At 43.0% G+C, this 15,628-nt stretch overlaps 1 protein-coding gene across 1 annotated transcript in view; it reads left to right on the top strand.

Moving 5' to 3' along the window:
- The first annotated feature begins 201 nt into the window (after positions 1-201).
- Positions 202-15,628, top strand: part of LOC122788732 — a 1,291,644-nt gene continuing 1,276,217 nt past the window's right edge. The window contains exon 1 of the mRNA XM_044055624.1: positions 202-364. The gene's annotated coding sequence lies outside the window, so the exon portion shown is untranslated. The remainder of the gene's footprint in view (positions 365-15,628) is intronic.

Raw genomic sequence — 15,628 nt, 5'->3', positions numbered from 1 at the left:
CACCAACAATAATTTACAATAGAAACCATTAATCAACACCTTACAACAATAACGGAAACATAAACACACAATTTGAAAACGAGACACCTTTGTCGTCGCTATTTATGCCTTTTAGACGAGGATTGGTTGCGCCGAGAAGTGATAATAGAGGAGGAGTTATGACCAGCACTCTACGTAAGAAATTTGTAAAAAATATCGCGTCTGAGAGCAGGAGATGGCTGAGTTTTAGGGCGGGAGCTAACTTTGGAAAGGTAACCTTTCGGTTTCGGACTGAGTGTGGGAATTGGGAATGGCAAATTGGAACATGTACTTTGAAATAATTGAAAGTCATGAAAGACAAAAATCCTCTGCCAGTGTTGGTGAAGTAAGAAGGTATTTATTTTTGTGGCATGTACAACTGAGATGTTTGTTGGCCGTACCTGCTGTTGAAGTGGAGTAGAGTGTCAGCTGTTGTACGTTCTCAGTGTTATGTTTTCAAAACGTGTATGATTAAGTACTGCATATAACACTTTTGTATATTTTTCTAAGTGGTTTACGTTAACAATTGTGTGAAATGAGGCAGTCTATTAATGTAGTTTGTCTTTTCTATTTCACTTGTTTGTAAGCTATGTACTTGTGAACTGGGGTGCGTTTAACTCTGGAAACAGTGTTCTCTGGAGTCCATTGTGCACTTTGTATGAGCTTGTTTCATTCTTGTAGAGTGGAGTGACTCCCCCAGATTGCATTATTTGAAAACAAACGTTTTAAGAATGACCTAATTCGTTGTAGCCATTCGTGATAAACGCAAATTAAAATGTTTTGATGTTTTCAATATAGCATCCCTCTTGCTTGTTTTGAGATTGTATTCGGTTAATAAGCCAGTCACGACTTGAGTTTTCAGTGATTTCCTCTACCTGTAATGTCCCTGGATTAGGAAGTCTAATTGTTAAAATTAGAAGCTTGTTTAAAAATATGAAAACATTTCTCAAGTGTGCCTCCCCATATCTCTAGAGCAACTGTCTGGTTTTCCTTTGTATATTTGGCCTGTTTATCTTAAAATGCGTGTTTTCTGGCAAATCATTGAGGATTGAAGTCCTTAAACATTGAGTTTCATACTTCATATCCTTCAGAAAAATTCATGTTAACACGCAACCCTTTTTTTCTAGTAAATTTGTACGTTAATAAGAGTAATATTTTAAATATGTACCTTATGTTTGGCTTACCACATGGGCAGCAATCTACTTAACACCGAATGCGTGATAAGAGACCTTGGGACCCAGGTGGACAGTAGTCTCTCCTTTGATAGTCACATCGCCACAGTAGTCTGGAAGTTCTTCTACGTGGCACACCATCATAAAAGGGTTCTCATCCAGGAAAAAAGAGTTCATTGTTCCCCTTTACTCGTCACTCATTAGACCCATTGTAGAGTACAATGCCCCTTTTGGAATGTATCTCCTAAGACATCTGCAGCAGCTGGATAGGTCACGGAAGTACCTCACAAAGAGGATTACTGGCCTCAAACAAATGCCCTACACTGACCGCCTCAAACTCCACCTTTACTCCATAGCATATCGCCTAATCTGAGGTGATCTCTGCCTAACATATAAAGCTATGTCAAACCCAGAGCTGTTGGACTTGCTACACGCTCTAGGGACCTAAACCTTGTCACCACAATAAACAGGACACGCTGGAGGGATAGATTCCTGTCCCAGAGACTTCCTATACTCTAACAAGCTACCCATCCATGTCAAGCAAAGTTTTTCATTAGCACTCTTCAAGAAATATCTTGAGTGGATGGGAAATGGGAAGTACACCCCGGGATTACTTCTGTGTCTCTGCTGGACAGTGGCACAGGAAAATAACTTTCTTGGGTGGTGCAAGCTATGGTACCTTGCTGGCTAGGCTTATGTAGGCCCTTGGGCCGATAGCCTAGTATCTACCTATGAACATAGGTTGATACTAGGCTTTTGGGCTGGTTGCCATTTTAAGCCTAGCCCAGAATGGCAATATTGTAGTTGAGTGCCTCACCAGATGCGCAGTAGCAAGCCCTGCCCCAAACCCACCCCCCCTTATATGCATTCCCTCCAAATGTACAACCGAAGAAAAAGTGCACTGAATTGGTGAGGCCCTCGACTAAAATATCGCCGGAAAAAAACCTGTCTACAATGAATCGTACCTCTCAACCTCCCACCTCCAAAATGGGAAACACTAGTCCTCAAAATGTGAAACCCATACCAACGGCTGCTTACTTTAACCTGTCTACAGTGAATCGTACCTCTCAACTTCCCCATCTCTAAAATGGGACACGAGATTTTGCAGGACAAACCATACCCACGACCACCAAAAAGAACCTAACTTACTGTTTTGCCAACACAAAAAAACTATTCAAATGGCATCTGCTATTTATGCCTGTTCGAATAAGAAGTGAATATTCATAGTGATGTTTTCACACTGACTTCATGAATATTCACCTGGTATTTGGCATGTTAGCTCAAGGGGGCACTACAGCTCATTAAATACTAATGGTAAAGAAATGGGATAGATATATTGTTTGTCCTGCAAAATCTCGTTTTACCACAAAAGTGTCCCAGTCTGGGCAACTAAAAAGGTGGCAAGCCTGAAGTATGATAGCTGGTTTTCCCACAACATTTAGTTTCTGAACTGCATTAAATAATGAAACTTAACGTTATATTTTTTGAGGGGCAGGGAAGAAATGGGCCAGTTTGTGTACATTTAATATTTTCATCGCATGTATGCATGAGCAAATTCAATATGCAGATTGGGTTGTTACTCAAATTTGTGACAAGCCCACTTCTGCATGAATCTAACTGGTGAGGCCTTCAACTACAGTATTGCCCCCAGAATTTCACCCATGTACCTACAAAGTCATCACCTGATTCCCTTGTCTAGCAAGGGCAGAGGTGGTATCCCCGGGATGTAGGTTTTGTTTCTCATCCAGTCATCTAGGTTCCTCTTAAAGTTGGTCAATGAGGTGTTCTTGACATGGAGAGGGAGCCTGTGGGACACAAATTTATCCTGCCAGCAAGTTCGATTAATGCCACAGACCAGCTTGTGGAGTTTGACTTGCGGATATGTAGCAACTCCATCAAGGCTGGGTCTGAGACAGACGTGTATACCAGACAGATCACCTCTGAGCAGTCTGTACAAGACTGAGTAGAAGGATGGGGCTTTTAGTCTATGTATAGGATAGATGTTTCAGACCCTGTATTTTACTGGTCAGGAACCTCTGTGGTCTTTTCAATTGCTGCATGTGCTTATAAGTTCATGGGTAGGTACTAGGCTATCAGCCCTAGGGCCTATACAAACCTAGCCAAAAAGGTACCCTGGCTTTTGCCACCCAAGAAAATTATTTTTCTGTGCCCCTGTCTAGCAGAGCCACAGAGGTGATCCCTGGGGTGCATTTCCCATCCAATCATCAAGATTTTTTTATGACTAGTGCTAATGAGGAGCTTTGATATAGATAGGTAGTTTGTTCCAGAGTATGGGAAGTCTCTGGGACAGGACTCTGTCCCTCCAGCATGTTCTATTTATTATGGTGACAAGGTTTGGGTTCCTACAGTGTGTAGCTCGGAGGGATTGGGATTTCTTTAAGTGGAGCTTGTCCAACAGCTCTGGGTTTGACATACCTTTGTATGTTGGGCCGAGATCGCCACTGAGTAGTGATATGTGACTGAGTAAAGCTGGAGATTTTTTAAGGCTGTCTGCGTAGGGCAGCTGTTTGAGGCCAGTAATCCTTTGTGAGGTATTTCTAAGGTACATACCAAAAGGGGGGTTGTACTCTACAATTGGTCTGAGTGAGTAGAGAACAATAAGAGAGACTACTGTCCACCTGTGTCCCAAGATCTCTTATCACACTTTGTGTTAAGTAGACTATTACCTGTATGATAGCTCATGGGTACAGAGTTTTTACCAAAGGGGATGACTATGCGCTTTTTGGCATTGAGCTTGAGAACATGGCTTTTACACCAGGCATCTGTCTCAGTGAGGCCCTTTTGTAGGATGTCCACATCATTAGGAGTTTGTTATGGTTCCTAGTTTGCAGTTATCTGCGAACTTAGTTAGAAAAGACCTTCTGTGTTAGCCTGTACTTCAGAAAAGTAGATACCAAACAAGAGAGGACTCGGGACTGAACCCTGTGCTACACCACTTGTCACAGGTCTGAAGTAGGATTTGGAGTCTGCTACTTTCACAGTGTGGGTTCTGTCAGTGAGCCAGTTGGCAACCCATTTTGTGACCTAGGGATTTATACCTAGTCAGTTTATGTATAATTCCAGAGTGGGGAATGGTGTTAAAAGACTTGGCAAGATCTAGATAGGTTTTGTGAATCACCTTACTCTCCCCTCCGGCTTTGGTGACTGCTTCAAAGAAGTCCATCGGGTTTAGGAGATATGATCTGCCCTTTACAAACCAGAACTGGGTGGGGTCCAGAGTTTGGAGACTACCAATGTCTTTGTTTATAAGTTCCACGATGATGCGTTCCATGGCCTTGCAGACTAGGCTAGTTAGGCTAATGGTGTGGTAGTTCCCAGGGTCTGTGGTGGCTCCCCCTTTGTGGAGTGGGATAACTGTCGCTGTGCGCTATTCAGTGGGCACAACGCCTGAGGTGAGGCTATGATTGAACATGGTGCTTAGGTGGGGTGCCAGTTCATTCTGTAGTTCATGTAGAACACAGCCTGGGATGTTGTCAGGTCCCATGGATGCTGTGTTCTTGGCTTTGGAAAGTGTGGTTTTTACCTGTGCAGCTGTGATCACAAGAACTTTGTATTCTGGTATAGCGATGGCCCTTTTAGGGGTTGGTGGTAAAGTTAGCACTGAACCTATCCGCCAGGATGTTGGCAATATCAGTTGGTTCTGTATGTTTAATGCCTTTGTGCTGTAACTCAGAGCAGATCTGAATGTTGCCATTGAGATTCTTGACATAGCTATAGAATGCTTTGTGGTTGTCTTTAGAATCAGTGGCAATTTTTTCGTAACTAGCTTTGGAGGATTTTATGAAGGATCTCAGCTTCTTACTGAGGCTGACCAGGGAGTTCTTCCAGTCATGGGATTTTACTTTTTTTTTTTTTTTTTTTTTTGGCAAGTTTATTTCTTCTCTTGTAGAGTTTGTTTATGGCAGGGGACCACCAGATTGGCTTTCTTTTTTTGGAGGATAGCATCTTGGTTCTGTTGGGGATAGCACGATCCATGCACTCGTGCAAGTGCTTATAAAGTGTATTTGTGTAGGATTCAGCAGTTGTACCTCTGTTGTCCATCTGCATGGGTGTTTCGAAGTTTGCCATGTCTCTTAACAAGCGTGAAGTTGGCTTTGGAGAAATTTTTTATGGTTTCCCTAATGGGTGGTGGGGACGGGATGTGGATGTCTAAGCTGATTAGCTTGTGGGCAGATCTGACCAACGAGGAATTGACCTCTGGTGTGGAAAACCAGATGCCCATGTTGGTAATGACCAGGTTTAAGATATTTCTGCCCCTGGTGGGGGTGTGGATAAGTTGATCCAAGGCAACGGAATTTATGAATTCCAGATAACATTGAGCACAAGAGTTGGTACTCTTGGTTTTCCCAGATAATGGTGGGGTAGTTGAAATCGTCCATTATTAGGGTGTTTGGTTTTACCCTAATATTTTCCAGTGTATCAAGAAATGAGTGGGAATCCTGGGGTATGGTGGGGGATCTGTAGCAAGTTAGTTTGGATTGTGGTTTTGCCCAGAGTTAGTTGCACTTGGTTAATCTTGGATGCATTATGCTGAGCAGCTAGCCTGGAGGTGTGGATATCTTTAATGAATGTGGACACGCCTCCACTTTTAGTGTTTTGGTCCAGGTTAGGTGGCCAAAAGGTGTGGTATGAATTATAGCCTGGTAATGCAGGGGTGCTCTCTGGAGCATTGAGTAGCATTACCCTCTGGTTTTGCTTGCTTGTACCTGTTACGGTCATGAATTTGTCATTTCAACCTTGCCTAAAAAAGGCACTATAGGGGTGGCAAGAGCCTTAGCCAGTATCTGGAATCCCAAAGGTGACCAATGCAGGCCATCTCTGGCAAACCATTATGGTCTGTTGATCATGTCATTCCAGGCAGACAGATACTGGATCTCCATAGAATGACACCAGAAGCTTAGCCAATTGTTGAAATCCATCATTTTTTCCATGTACTGTGGTATAATTCTGGGTGATGGCAGGATGCTACTCGGGGCTAAGGTCATACCTGCCCCGGGCTACAAGATCGGAAAACTCCCATGTCTCTCCATGTAGTCCAGGGAGGTACGTGTCTGGTCATTCACACCAACATGGACAATGACAGAACTTGGTAAGGTACATGCTGAAAGATACTTTATAATGGATCTGATATATACTCTATAATGGATCTGATAAGGGAGGAGTACAGGGATGGTATGACCTTGTTTTTGGATGAAGTACCCTTACTTATGAGGTGTTATGTAGAAAGCCTTCCATACAACAGAGGCAATGTGGTGGTCAAAAATCAGGTTATCAATCTGGGTACCCAAGTCCCTTAGACTGCATGCTTAGTATGTTAGTAATGTGTTAATTAGTGGGGAAGCCATTTTCCCGAAAGGGGATAATGATGCATTTCTTGGTATTCAGTTTGAGGCCATGTTTCTAGCACTAGTCATTAGTTTGGGTAAGGCCCTCTTGGAGGATGTTCACATCACTAGGGGAATTTAAGACAGCACCCAGCTTGCAGTTATCTGCAAACTAGGTCCGCCACAGACTACTGGTTATGCTGCTAATTATGGGTCTACTAGTAGAGGTGGCTTCCCCTATTTTGACTGATTTCTAGGTGGCTTCCCCTATTTTGACTTTTCTATCAATGTACCAGTTACCTGCCCATATTTCAAAATGAGGGATGTTACTCGAGTCTGTTTTTGCAGTTCTACATTGTGTATAACATGTGTTAAAAAATGTAAGTGATAGCCATGGTAAATAAATTAACAGTATCCATTCATAAGAACATTTTATAGCTATAAAGTAACACACTTTAGCTTTTCTTTGAGTTTCTTAATTGAAGTTGTTTGTATGGTATTTCATAGGTACGTACCAGTCAGTCTGTAGACATTAGAAGCCTAGCCCAAAAAACACTACTCATAAGTTTCCTCTAGCTGCGTGAACGACAAGATGGATTGGGAGAGAATTTCAGGCTGCATATGAAATTGTTTAGGGTATACCTTGTGGTGTGGGTGCCACTCTGACATGTAATGGAAGTTTGTCCCACAGCTGTGAGATGCCTTGGGATATGAATCTTCATGCCAGATCTTGTATGTTGAGAACTCGAGTCTTGTTCTTGGACAGGGTATTTGAGGTACCATAAATCCTGAGAAGGAAAAGTAGGCAAAATAGGGCTTGTTCTTTAATGGTTCAAAAGGCTACAGACAGATCTCCACAGAGGAGTCTGTAAGACTTGAGTACAGGGAAAGGGCTTAGTCTTTCCTGATGATTGTGATTTTTTTTGAGGCCTCTGATCATTAGTTATGAATCTCTGAGGTGTTAAGTTGTGACATGTTGAAACAGGCACATGAGAAAATGTGCTTTATGATCAATAATGGGTTGATATGATGCAAGTAAAGGGGAATTAAGACTGCTTTTGATATCAAGAAGATGTATATTGAAATTAGATGAGCCAGATTGGGCTTTTTTGAAGTACTGTGGAGACGTGGTAATCCAGTTATAAGGAATTATCAACAAGATAAGATTATATCATTGTAAGGAAGTTCTTTTATATAGGATCATAAGACATTTTATAGGCTATTGGCCCTGAGGCCCTTACAAGCCTAGCCAGGAATTTAGCCCATGTTCCAACAAGTCATCCTATATCCCTGTTCAGCAGGGACACAGGTTGAGTCCCTGGGGTGTATTTTCTGTTCCCCATCCAGTTATCCAGGTTGCACTTAAAAAGGGTCAATGAGGTACTCCGCTTTACATGGTGAGGGAGTCTATTCCAGAAAAAGGGGAATCTCTGGGACACGTCTGTCCCGTCAAGTCCTATTGATGTCACAGATCAGGTTGAGGTCATGATGCACGTTATTCGAGTGGAGCTTGACTTGCGGCTATGCAGCAGTCCTATCAGGGTGGGGTGAGAGATTGCTTTGTATGCCAGGCAGAGGTCACCTCTGAGGAGTCTGTAGGAGACTGAATAGAGGGATAAGGCTTGTTAGCCTGTCTGTGTAGGGTAGATGCTTGAGGCCCTGGATTCTTTGGGGAAGGAACCTCTGGTCTTTCCAGATGCTGGGTGTGCTTTGTGAGGTACATGCCGAAAGGGGCATTGTACTCCGTAATGGGTCTCATAAGGGAAGAATACAGGGATGTTATGACCACCTTGTCCATGGATGAGATACCCTTATTAATGAGGTGGGCCATGTAGAAAGCTCTCCTTACAATGGTGGCAGTATGATGGTCAAAAGCCAGTTTGCTATCAACCTGGGTGCCCAAGTCCCTCATGACTGACTACATGTTTAGCAACTTGTCAGTGTAATAATTTGTGGGGACGTCCCTCTCCTCGAAAGGGGTGGTGATGATTTTTGGCATTCAGTTTGAGGCCATGCTTCTGGTACCAGTCACTTGTTTGGGTGAGACCCTGTAGGAGTATGTACACATCACTAAGGGTATTGATGACAGCTCCCAGCTTGCGGTCATCTGCTAACTTAGTCAGCTATAACCCACTAGATTTGGCTTGCACCTCCGAGAAGTGTATCCCAAACAGCAGTGGCCCCAAGACCGATCCCTGAGGCACACTGCTTGTTATGGGTCTACTACTTGAGGTGGTTTCCCATTTTTGAGTAGGGAGTTTCTATCAGTGAGCCACTTTGCTACTCATCTGGTAACCTATGGATTGATGCATAGTTGAGAGAGTTTATCTAGTATACCCGAGTGGGGAATAGTATTGAAGGCTTTGGACATGTCAAGGTAGGCAGTGTGCACAGTCTTCCCCTCGTCTATGTCCTTGGTGACTCTCAAAGAAGTCAATCAAATTTAACAGGCATGACTTCCCCTTGACAAAATCCAAACTGTTGGATCAAGTGTATGGAGGTTGCCAATGTCCTTGTTACTGAAGTCCATGATAACCTGCTCCATGGCCTTGTAGATCAGTCTAGTTAGGCTGATAGGTCTATTATTTCCTGGATCGGTGGACACTCACCTTTGTGCAGAGGGATTACTGTAGATGTCCTCCACTCAGATGGGGTGAAGCCGGTGCTCAGGCTTTGGTTTGACTGACGGATTGTTACACATTTTGTCTTTGTTCCACGTTTATGAGAAGAATTGTTAAACAGTTTTTGCGATAGAAGGTTGAGAGCTATGTATAAAATATTTCAAGTAAATTAGCCATCTACACTACTAAGCATATTCTACTTCAGATAAAGTGCAGTCTAGTAATCCATTCACCCGTTTACAACCTCTTTTTTTTCCCCCATGTTTGGACATGGGGTTGTATTGCACTTAAAAGTAACAGTTGTGTAGAGCTACAGAAATATGGTCAGGTTAACATTTTGTGTTGGAGAGAGTTTAAATGGAGATGGATTAGGCAGGCTTTTTTTACAGTAAAAATTACTGGCCTTTTTGAGTACTTCATTTTTGAAAGTTTATTACTGGGTATCATTAATAAGAATTTTCTAATTGGTTCATAGTATTTCATTTGGTAACAAAAAGTGGTGACTTTTTATGAGCACTGCATTTCAGTTAAAATTACAAATGCATTAATTCTGTGTACGCATTTGTTTTGTGTGTGGGGGTATGGAAGTAAAGGTTCTGTGTTAGGGGCATAGGTCCCTACACTCTGGTTACTGAATCTTTTGTCGAACTGTCACAAGCTTCTGCTGAAACTGAAAACAAGACACATTGTAAAATAAACTCCAGTTTTACATTCAGAAATGGAAAAATGCTTAACTTGCTCTTTACTGAAATGGTTTTGTGGGGGGTGTGCTCCCCCACTCATGTAGGGAGGCTTTGCCTCCTGCTAATTCTTGGGTAGTGTAACTCCGTGTAGCGTGATTGTTTTGAGGTACTACAACCTTAGATTTAATGTACATTTCTCCACATTTATTAAAATTAACCTATACTGTGAATCGCAGTTGTGGCCCTCACTGTTGCAGCATGCACTCTTGCACTCCCCCATACTGAATTTAACACCAAGCTACCTTGAAATTAAAGTACTTAGTTTTGCGACAAAACAGAACATTTACATTTTGATGGTATAATGTTTGTAATTTTTCTTGCTGTGCACCACCTGTAGTCAGAATAAGTGAACATGTAGATCCAAGTGCTTGTTATTTTGCTGTAAAGATTAGCATACCACATTGGAAGGGAGGAGTCCCAGAGAATTATTTTAGGATACACTGTCAGTTTAATTGAACAATTGAGTACCTGAGATGGCAGCTGAAGAGAAACAGTCCAAACACGTCTGGAATTTCGCACTCAACTGAATATAGCCTAGAAATGCAACAGTGTATTCTTTATTGGGATAAACCCTTGGCTAGGCTTGTAAGGGCCCCAGGGCCATTAACCCAGTAACCCGTTATGATCCTTATGGGCTATATAAAGTTTTAAAATGGCAGCACTTAGTCTTACATTGAGTATATGTTAATACTTGCACCATGTATACGTACACTTCATTAGCTTTATTCCTATGTCCTGTGACAGGAATTTGTTTTAATGGTGAAATATCTGTTAGAAATGTACATGTAGCGGTAAGGAAATTTTTTTGCCGTCAATTTGTTTGGAGCTAAAGAAATAGAATTTAAATGTAATTTTCATGTAAAAAAAGATATCTGGCTAATAACTGCAGGCTTTGACTTTTGAGGTTTGATTTTATTCCTCACTGCATTTGGGTTAGCTAAAGTGTGTCAACGTTGAGCGTACATTGCTGCATGTTGCTGGGAGGGAAAAAAGCCATAGTGTTTTTAAAAATGTATTTTATAGGTTCGTAGGTGTGTACTAGGCTAATGGCCTTGGAGCCTTAAGCCTTGCCCCTAGGATTACCCTGGCATCGTGCCACCTGACCTTAGTTCCAAGTGCCTCTGAGTAAAGCCACTGGAATGATCCCTGGGGTGACTTTTTATTTCCCATCCACTCATCAAGATTTCTCTTGAAGAGGGCCATTGAGGTGCTCTGCTTGACATGTATGGGAAAGTATGTTCCATACCTTGGGCAGTCTTTGGGTTATGAACTTGTCCCTCCAGCATGTTCTGTTTGTGGTAATGAGGCTGAGGTCTCTGTAAGCATGTGGTGCAGAAGGATTGTGATTTCTTTAAATATGGTATTTCTAAAAGAGCTGGGCCAGACATGGCTTTGTAAGTTAAAGTAACCCCAAGCAATTCTGGTCCTCTCCCCAAGATGCTCAAAAATGCTTCAACTCACAGGTCTCCAAATACCTCCTAAACTTATCTACTGTCCAATATCCAGTGTGGTTTTAGGCCACACCACAGCACTACTACTGCTCTGCTCTCATTCACAAAACACTATCCTTCAGCACAAAACAATGGCCTCCTCTCCTCTGCTGTATGTCTGGATCTATCCAAGGCCTTTGACATTGTCACATGACCTACTACTCTCTGCTCTCTCCAATCTTTCTCCACATCAGCCCCAAACTGGTTCCACAGCTACTTACGTGGCCGCCAGCAGTCAGTTGTCTGGGACCACAATATATCTCCTCACCTCCCTGTGACCCTCTGGGTTCCCCAAGGCTTCATTCTTGCCCTCCTTCTCCTCCTTTTTCACCAATCTACACACTGCCACCAAACATGTCTTCCTCATACAGTATGCCGATGACTCCACCCTTATCTGCTCAGCCCCAACTCTAACAGTACTCCAACAGATCACACAAGAATCTTTCTCTTCTGTTGAAAGCTGGCTGTCTAATGCACAGCTCCTGCTCAATCCAAACAAGACCAAACTCTTCATATTCCAACCCACCAAATCTACCACACACACACCCCCCCACTTCAATATCGAGGGCAAGGATACCTCCATCTCACCAACAGCCCACACCAAACTACTTGGTGTACAGATGGTCTCAAATTTGATGCCCACATATCACTAACAATAAAAGTTCACCAAAAACTGGGTGCCCTATACAGAAACCGCCAATACCTCACCAAACCAGCTAGAATTTCTTTCGCCAGTTCCCAGCTAATATCCACCCTACTCTATTCATCACCCATCCTTGCAACTCTTACAGTCAGACCTAAACTATAAGCATGCTACAATCTTCTTTCGGCTTTTCCCGGTTAGGGATAGCCACAGCGGATCATCTGTCTGCTCATGATTGGCAGTGGAGTTTTACGGTGTTCAGTTGCCAGCCAGGTGCCCAACCTTCCACAGAAGGTATACACACGCACACCTAGGGCCAACTTAGTGTCCAATCCACCTACTGCACATCTTTGGGATGTGGGAGGAACCGGAGCACTTAGAGGAAACCCACGTGACCACAGGGAGGACATGCAGACTCTGCGCAGAAGGCACCCCGGCCGAGAATTGAACCAGAGAACCTCTTGCTGTGAGGCGACAACACTAACTGCTGCACCACCGTGGCTGCCCCTTAAGCTTGCTACAATAAAATTGCAGAATTTGCCACATGTGATACTTAACACAGCTACCACTGTGTCTCCCTTAGAGACCTAGACTGGCGCGAGCTCCCTCAACTCCTACACCTAACAACTCACCTTTGCTCATAAACTTGTAAACCACCCTGTCAAGAATCCCATCGCTTCATACACTTCTCCAAACCCATCACTTTTCCAGACCCCTATGCTCTTGCAGTAAAAATCTGCTCCAGGTCACCAAAGCCAAAAACTCTGCAGGGGAAGCACTGTTGTCCTGTGCCATATCCAACCTCTGGAACAACCTTCCAACTACCATAACTACCCTCCCAGACCATCTTTTCAAGACTGCTCTTAAGTAACATCTAAATACTCCCTGTATTTAGTCTGGGTTTAGGCAAAGACAGAACCAGTATTTACTAATTCGTATTTTTAACTGTAGCTGTTAGAGAAATTGTATTACTAGTCATTTGCCTAATTTTTTATCTGTGATTGTAAGTGTGCTCTAACATTTAAATGTGATTTTTGTATTTAGTCATGTCCTCATCAATGCTGTAAAATTAGCTTGACTAGATTGTATACCATTTGTCATTTTATTCTGTGGAGCTTTTCTCTCTGGGCCTCTGCTGAAAGGACTTGTGTCCAGTCTGACTTTCCCAGTATACAAATATAAATAAGTTGAGCATAGATCCACCTCTTAAGTAGGTGATATGAGACAGTGAATAGTTGGAGTTCGTCTGTCCATAGGACAAATGTTTAAAGCTTAGGATCCTCCTGTGAGGTACTTTTGTGGCATCTCCAGTTGTTGCAGGTGTTTAGTAAGGTACTTGTCAAATGGGGCGTTGTACTCAATGATTGGCCTAATGAGGGAAGAGTAGAGGGTGAACAATGACCTCTTCCTGGATGCAAAACCCTTAGTAATGAGATGTGCCACATAGAAGGACTTTCTGACCACAGTGGTAATGTGGTGCTCAGGCTGCTGTCAACTTGTGTTCCCAAATCATCTTCTTGTAATGCCTTCTTTGTTCAGTGGACTACCATCAGTGTGGTAATTCATGGGAACTGTTTCATCCCAAAGGGGATAACACATTTTTTGTCATTGAGCTCATTGATTTTTGATTTTTTGTCATGGTTCTGACACCAGTTGGTGTCAGTGAGGCCTTTCTGTAGGATGTCAACATCACTCAGGAAATCAGTAATAGCTCCCAACTTGCAATAGTCTCCGAACTTTGTCAACCAGAGTCCCTTCATGTTGGCCTAAACTTCGAGAGAAGTAGATACCAAACAGGAGAGTACCCAGGACAGAACCCTGTGGGACTAAACTAGTGAGTGTAAGGCAGTCTGATTGTGGAGTCATCTACTTTCACACTGAGTTCTACCTGTGAGCCAGTTTGCAACCCACCTAGTGATATAGGGGTTGATGCCTAGCTTAGTGAGTTTTTCTAGGATTCCTGAGTGGGGAATGATATTAAAGGCCTTGGCCAGATCAAGGTAGGCTGTATGAACCACCTTGCTTTCATCTTCTGGTGACTTGACTCAAAGTTGACCAGGTTGAGCAGGCATGATCTACCCTTCACAACACCAAACTGCATCTTTTCCAGAGTTTGGAGATTCCCAATATTCTTGTTTTAGGTCCATGATGATTCGTTCCATAGCTTTGCATATCAGACTCATCCGGCTAATGGGGCGGTAGTTCCTAGGGTCTGTAGTCGCTCCTTTTTTTTGTGGAGAGGGATGACTGTATCAGTGCACTACTTGGTATGGACAAAGCCTGTGGTGAGTTTGTGATTGAGCAAGGCACAAAGGTGAGGTGCTAGTTCACTCTGTAGTTCATGTAGAACACACACTGGGATATTGTCTGGTCGTGCATAAACTATATTTTTGGCCTTGGATAGTGCTGTTTTTAATCTGTGCAGCAGTAATACTGGGTGCCTGGCAATCTGTTGGCATTGTGACTGGTCCCTTGGGGGGGGGGGGGGGATAGGGGTAAAGTTGGCACTGAATTTGTCGGCCAGTATATTGGCAATATCTGTTGGCTTGGTATAGGAGGTACCATTGTGCAGTAGCTCAGAGCAAATCTGGGTATTGCCATGGTGCTTCTTTACATAACTATAGAATTCCTTGTGGTTGCCTTTACTGTCTGCTGCGGTTCTGTTTTCATAACTAGTTTGAGGATTTGAGGAGGGCTCTTAAGTTTTTCCTTGAGGCTGATGAGGGAGTTTTTCCAGTCTTGGGACTTTACTGTATTCCGCATCAGTTTACTCCTTCTGTTGTAGTTTATGGGAGGGGACGAGCAGATTGGCTTCCTTTTTTTTTTTTTTTTTTTTGAGGAGAGCGTCTTGGCTCTGTTGGGTACGGTGAGATCCATGTATTTGTGTTCGTACAGTGCACTGGTGAATAATTCGGCGGTCATGCAACTGCTCTCCATTTGCATGGGTGCCATGAAGTTGGCCACCTCTGTTTTTTTTTTTTTTTTTTTTTTTTTAGGAGCCCAAAGTTGGCTTTGGAGAAGTTTTTCATTGTGGTTACCTTTCCAGGGGTGGGAGGGATGTGTATTTCCAAGGTGATGAGTCATCGGATCTAACCAGGGAGGAGTTAACGATTGGTGTAGAGCAATGGTTGCCCATGTTAGTAATGACCAGGTCAAGGATGTTGCTACTTCTAGTGGTGCCAAGAACAAGCTGGTCCACGAGATTGTAATTGATGAATTCCAGAAAACATATGGCAAGTGTATTGGTACACGAGTAGTTTTCTTAGTTAATGGAGGAGTAGTTGAAGTCATCCAGTAAAAGTGCTAGGTTGGATTGTAATATTCTCCAGGGTGCTTAGGAACGTGGAGTGAGAGTCTTGGGACATGGTTGGAGACCTATAGCAGGCTATGACCTGAATCAGTGTCTTTACCCAATGTTAGCAGCACCTGAAGTATCTCAGATGTTATGTTTGGCTACAAGTCTGGATGTGTGCACATCCTTTATGAATATGGAAACACCACCGCCCTTGGAGCTTCAGTCCAAGTTTTTGGGCTGAAAGGTGTGGAAAGAGTTATAGCCTGATGGTGCAGGGGTGCTTTCTGCTGCATTGAACCAG

Source organism: Protopterus annectens, chromosome 14.part0 (genome assembly GCF_019279795.1).
Source record: "Protopterus annectens isolate FY-2018-M chromosome 14.part0, PAN1.0, whole genome shotgun sequence".
Classification (NCBI taxonomy): domain Eukaryota; kingdom Metazoa; phylum Chordata; order Ceratodontiformes; family Protopteridae; genus Protopterus; species Protopterus annectens.
The sequence above is the reverse complement of the archived record's forward strand: the minus strand, read 5'-3'. Positions and strand labels throughout refer to the sequence as shown.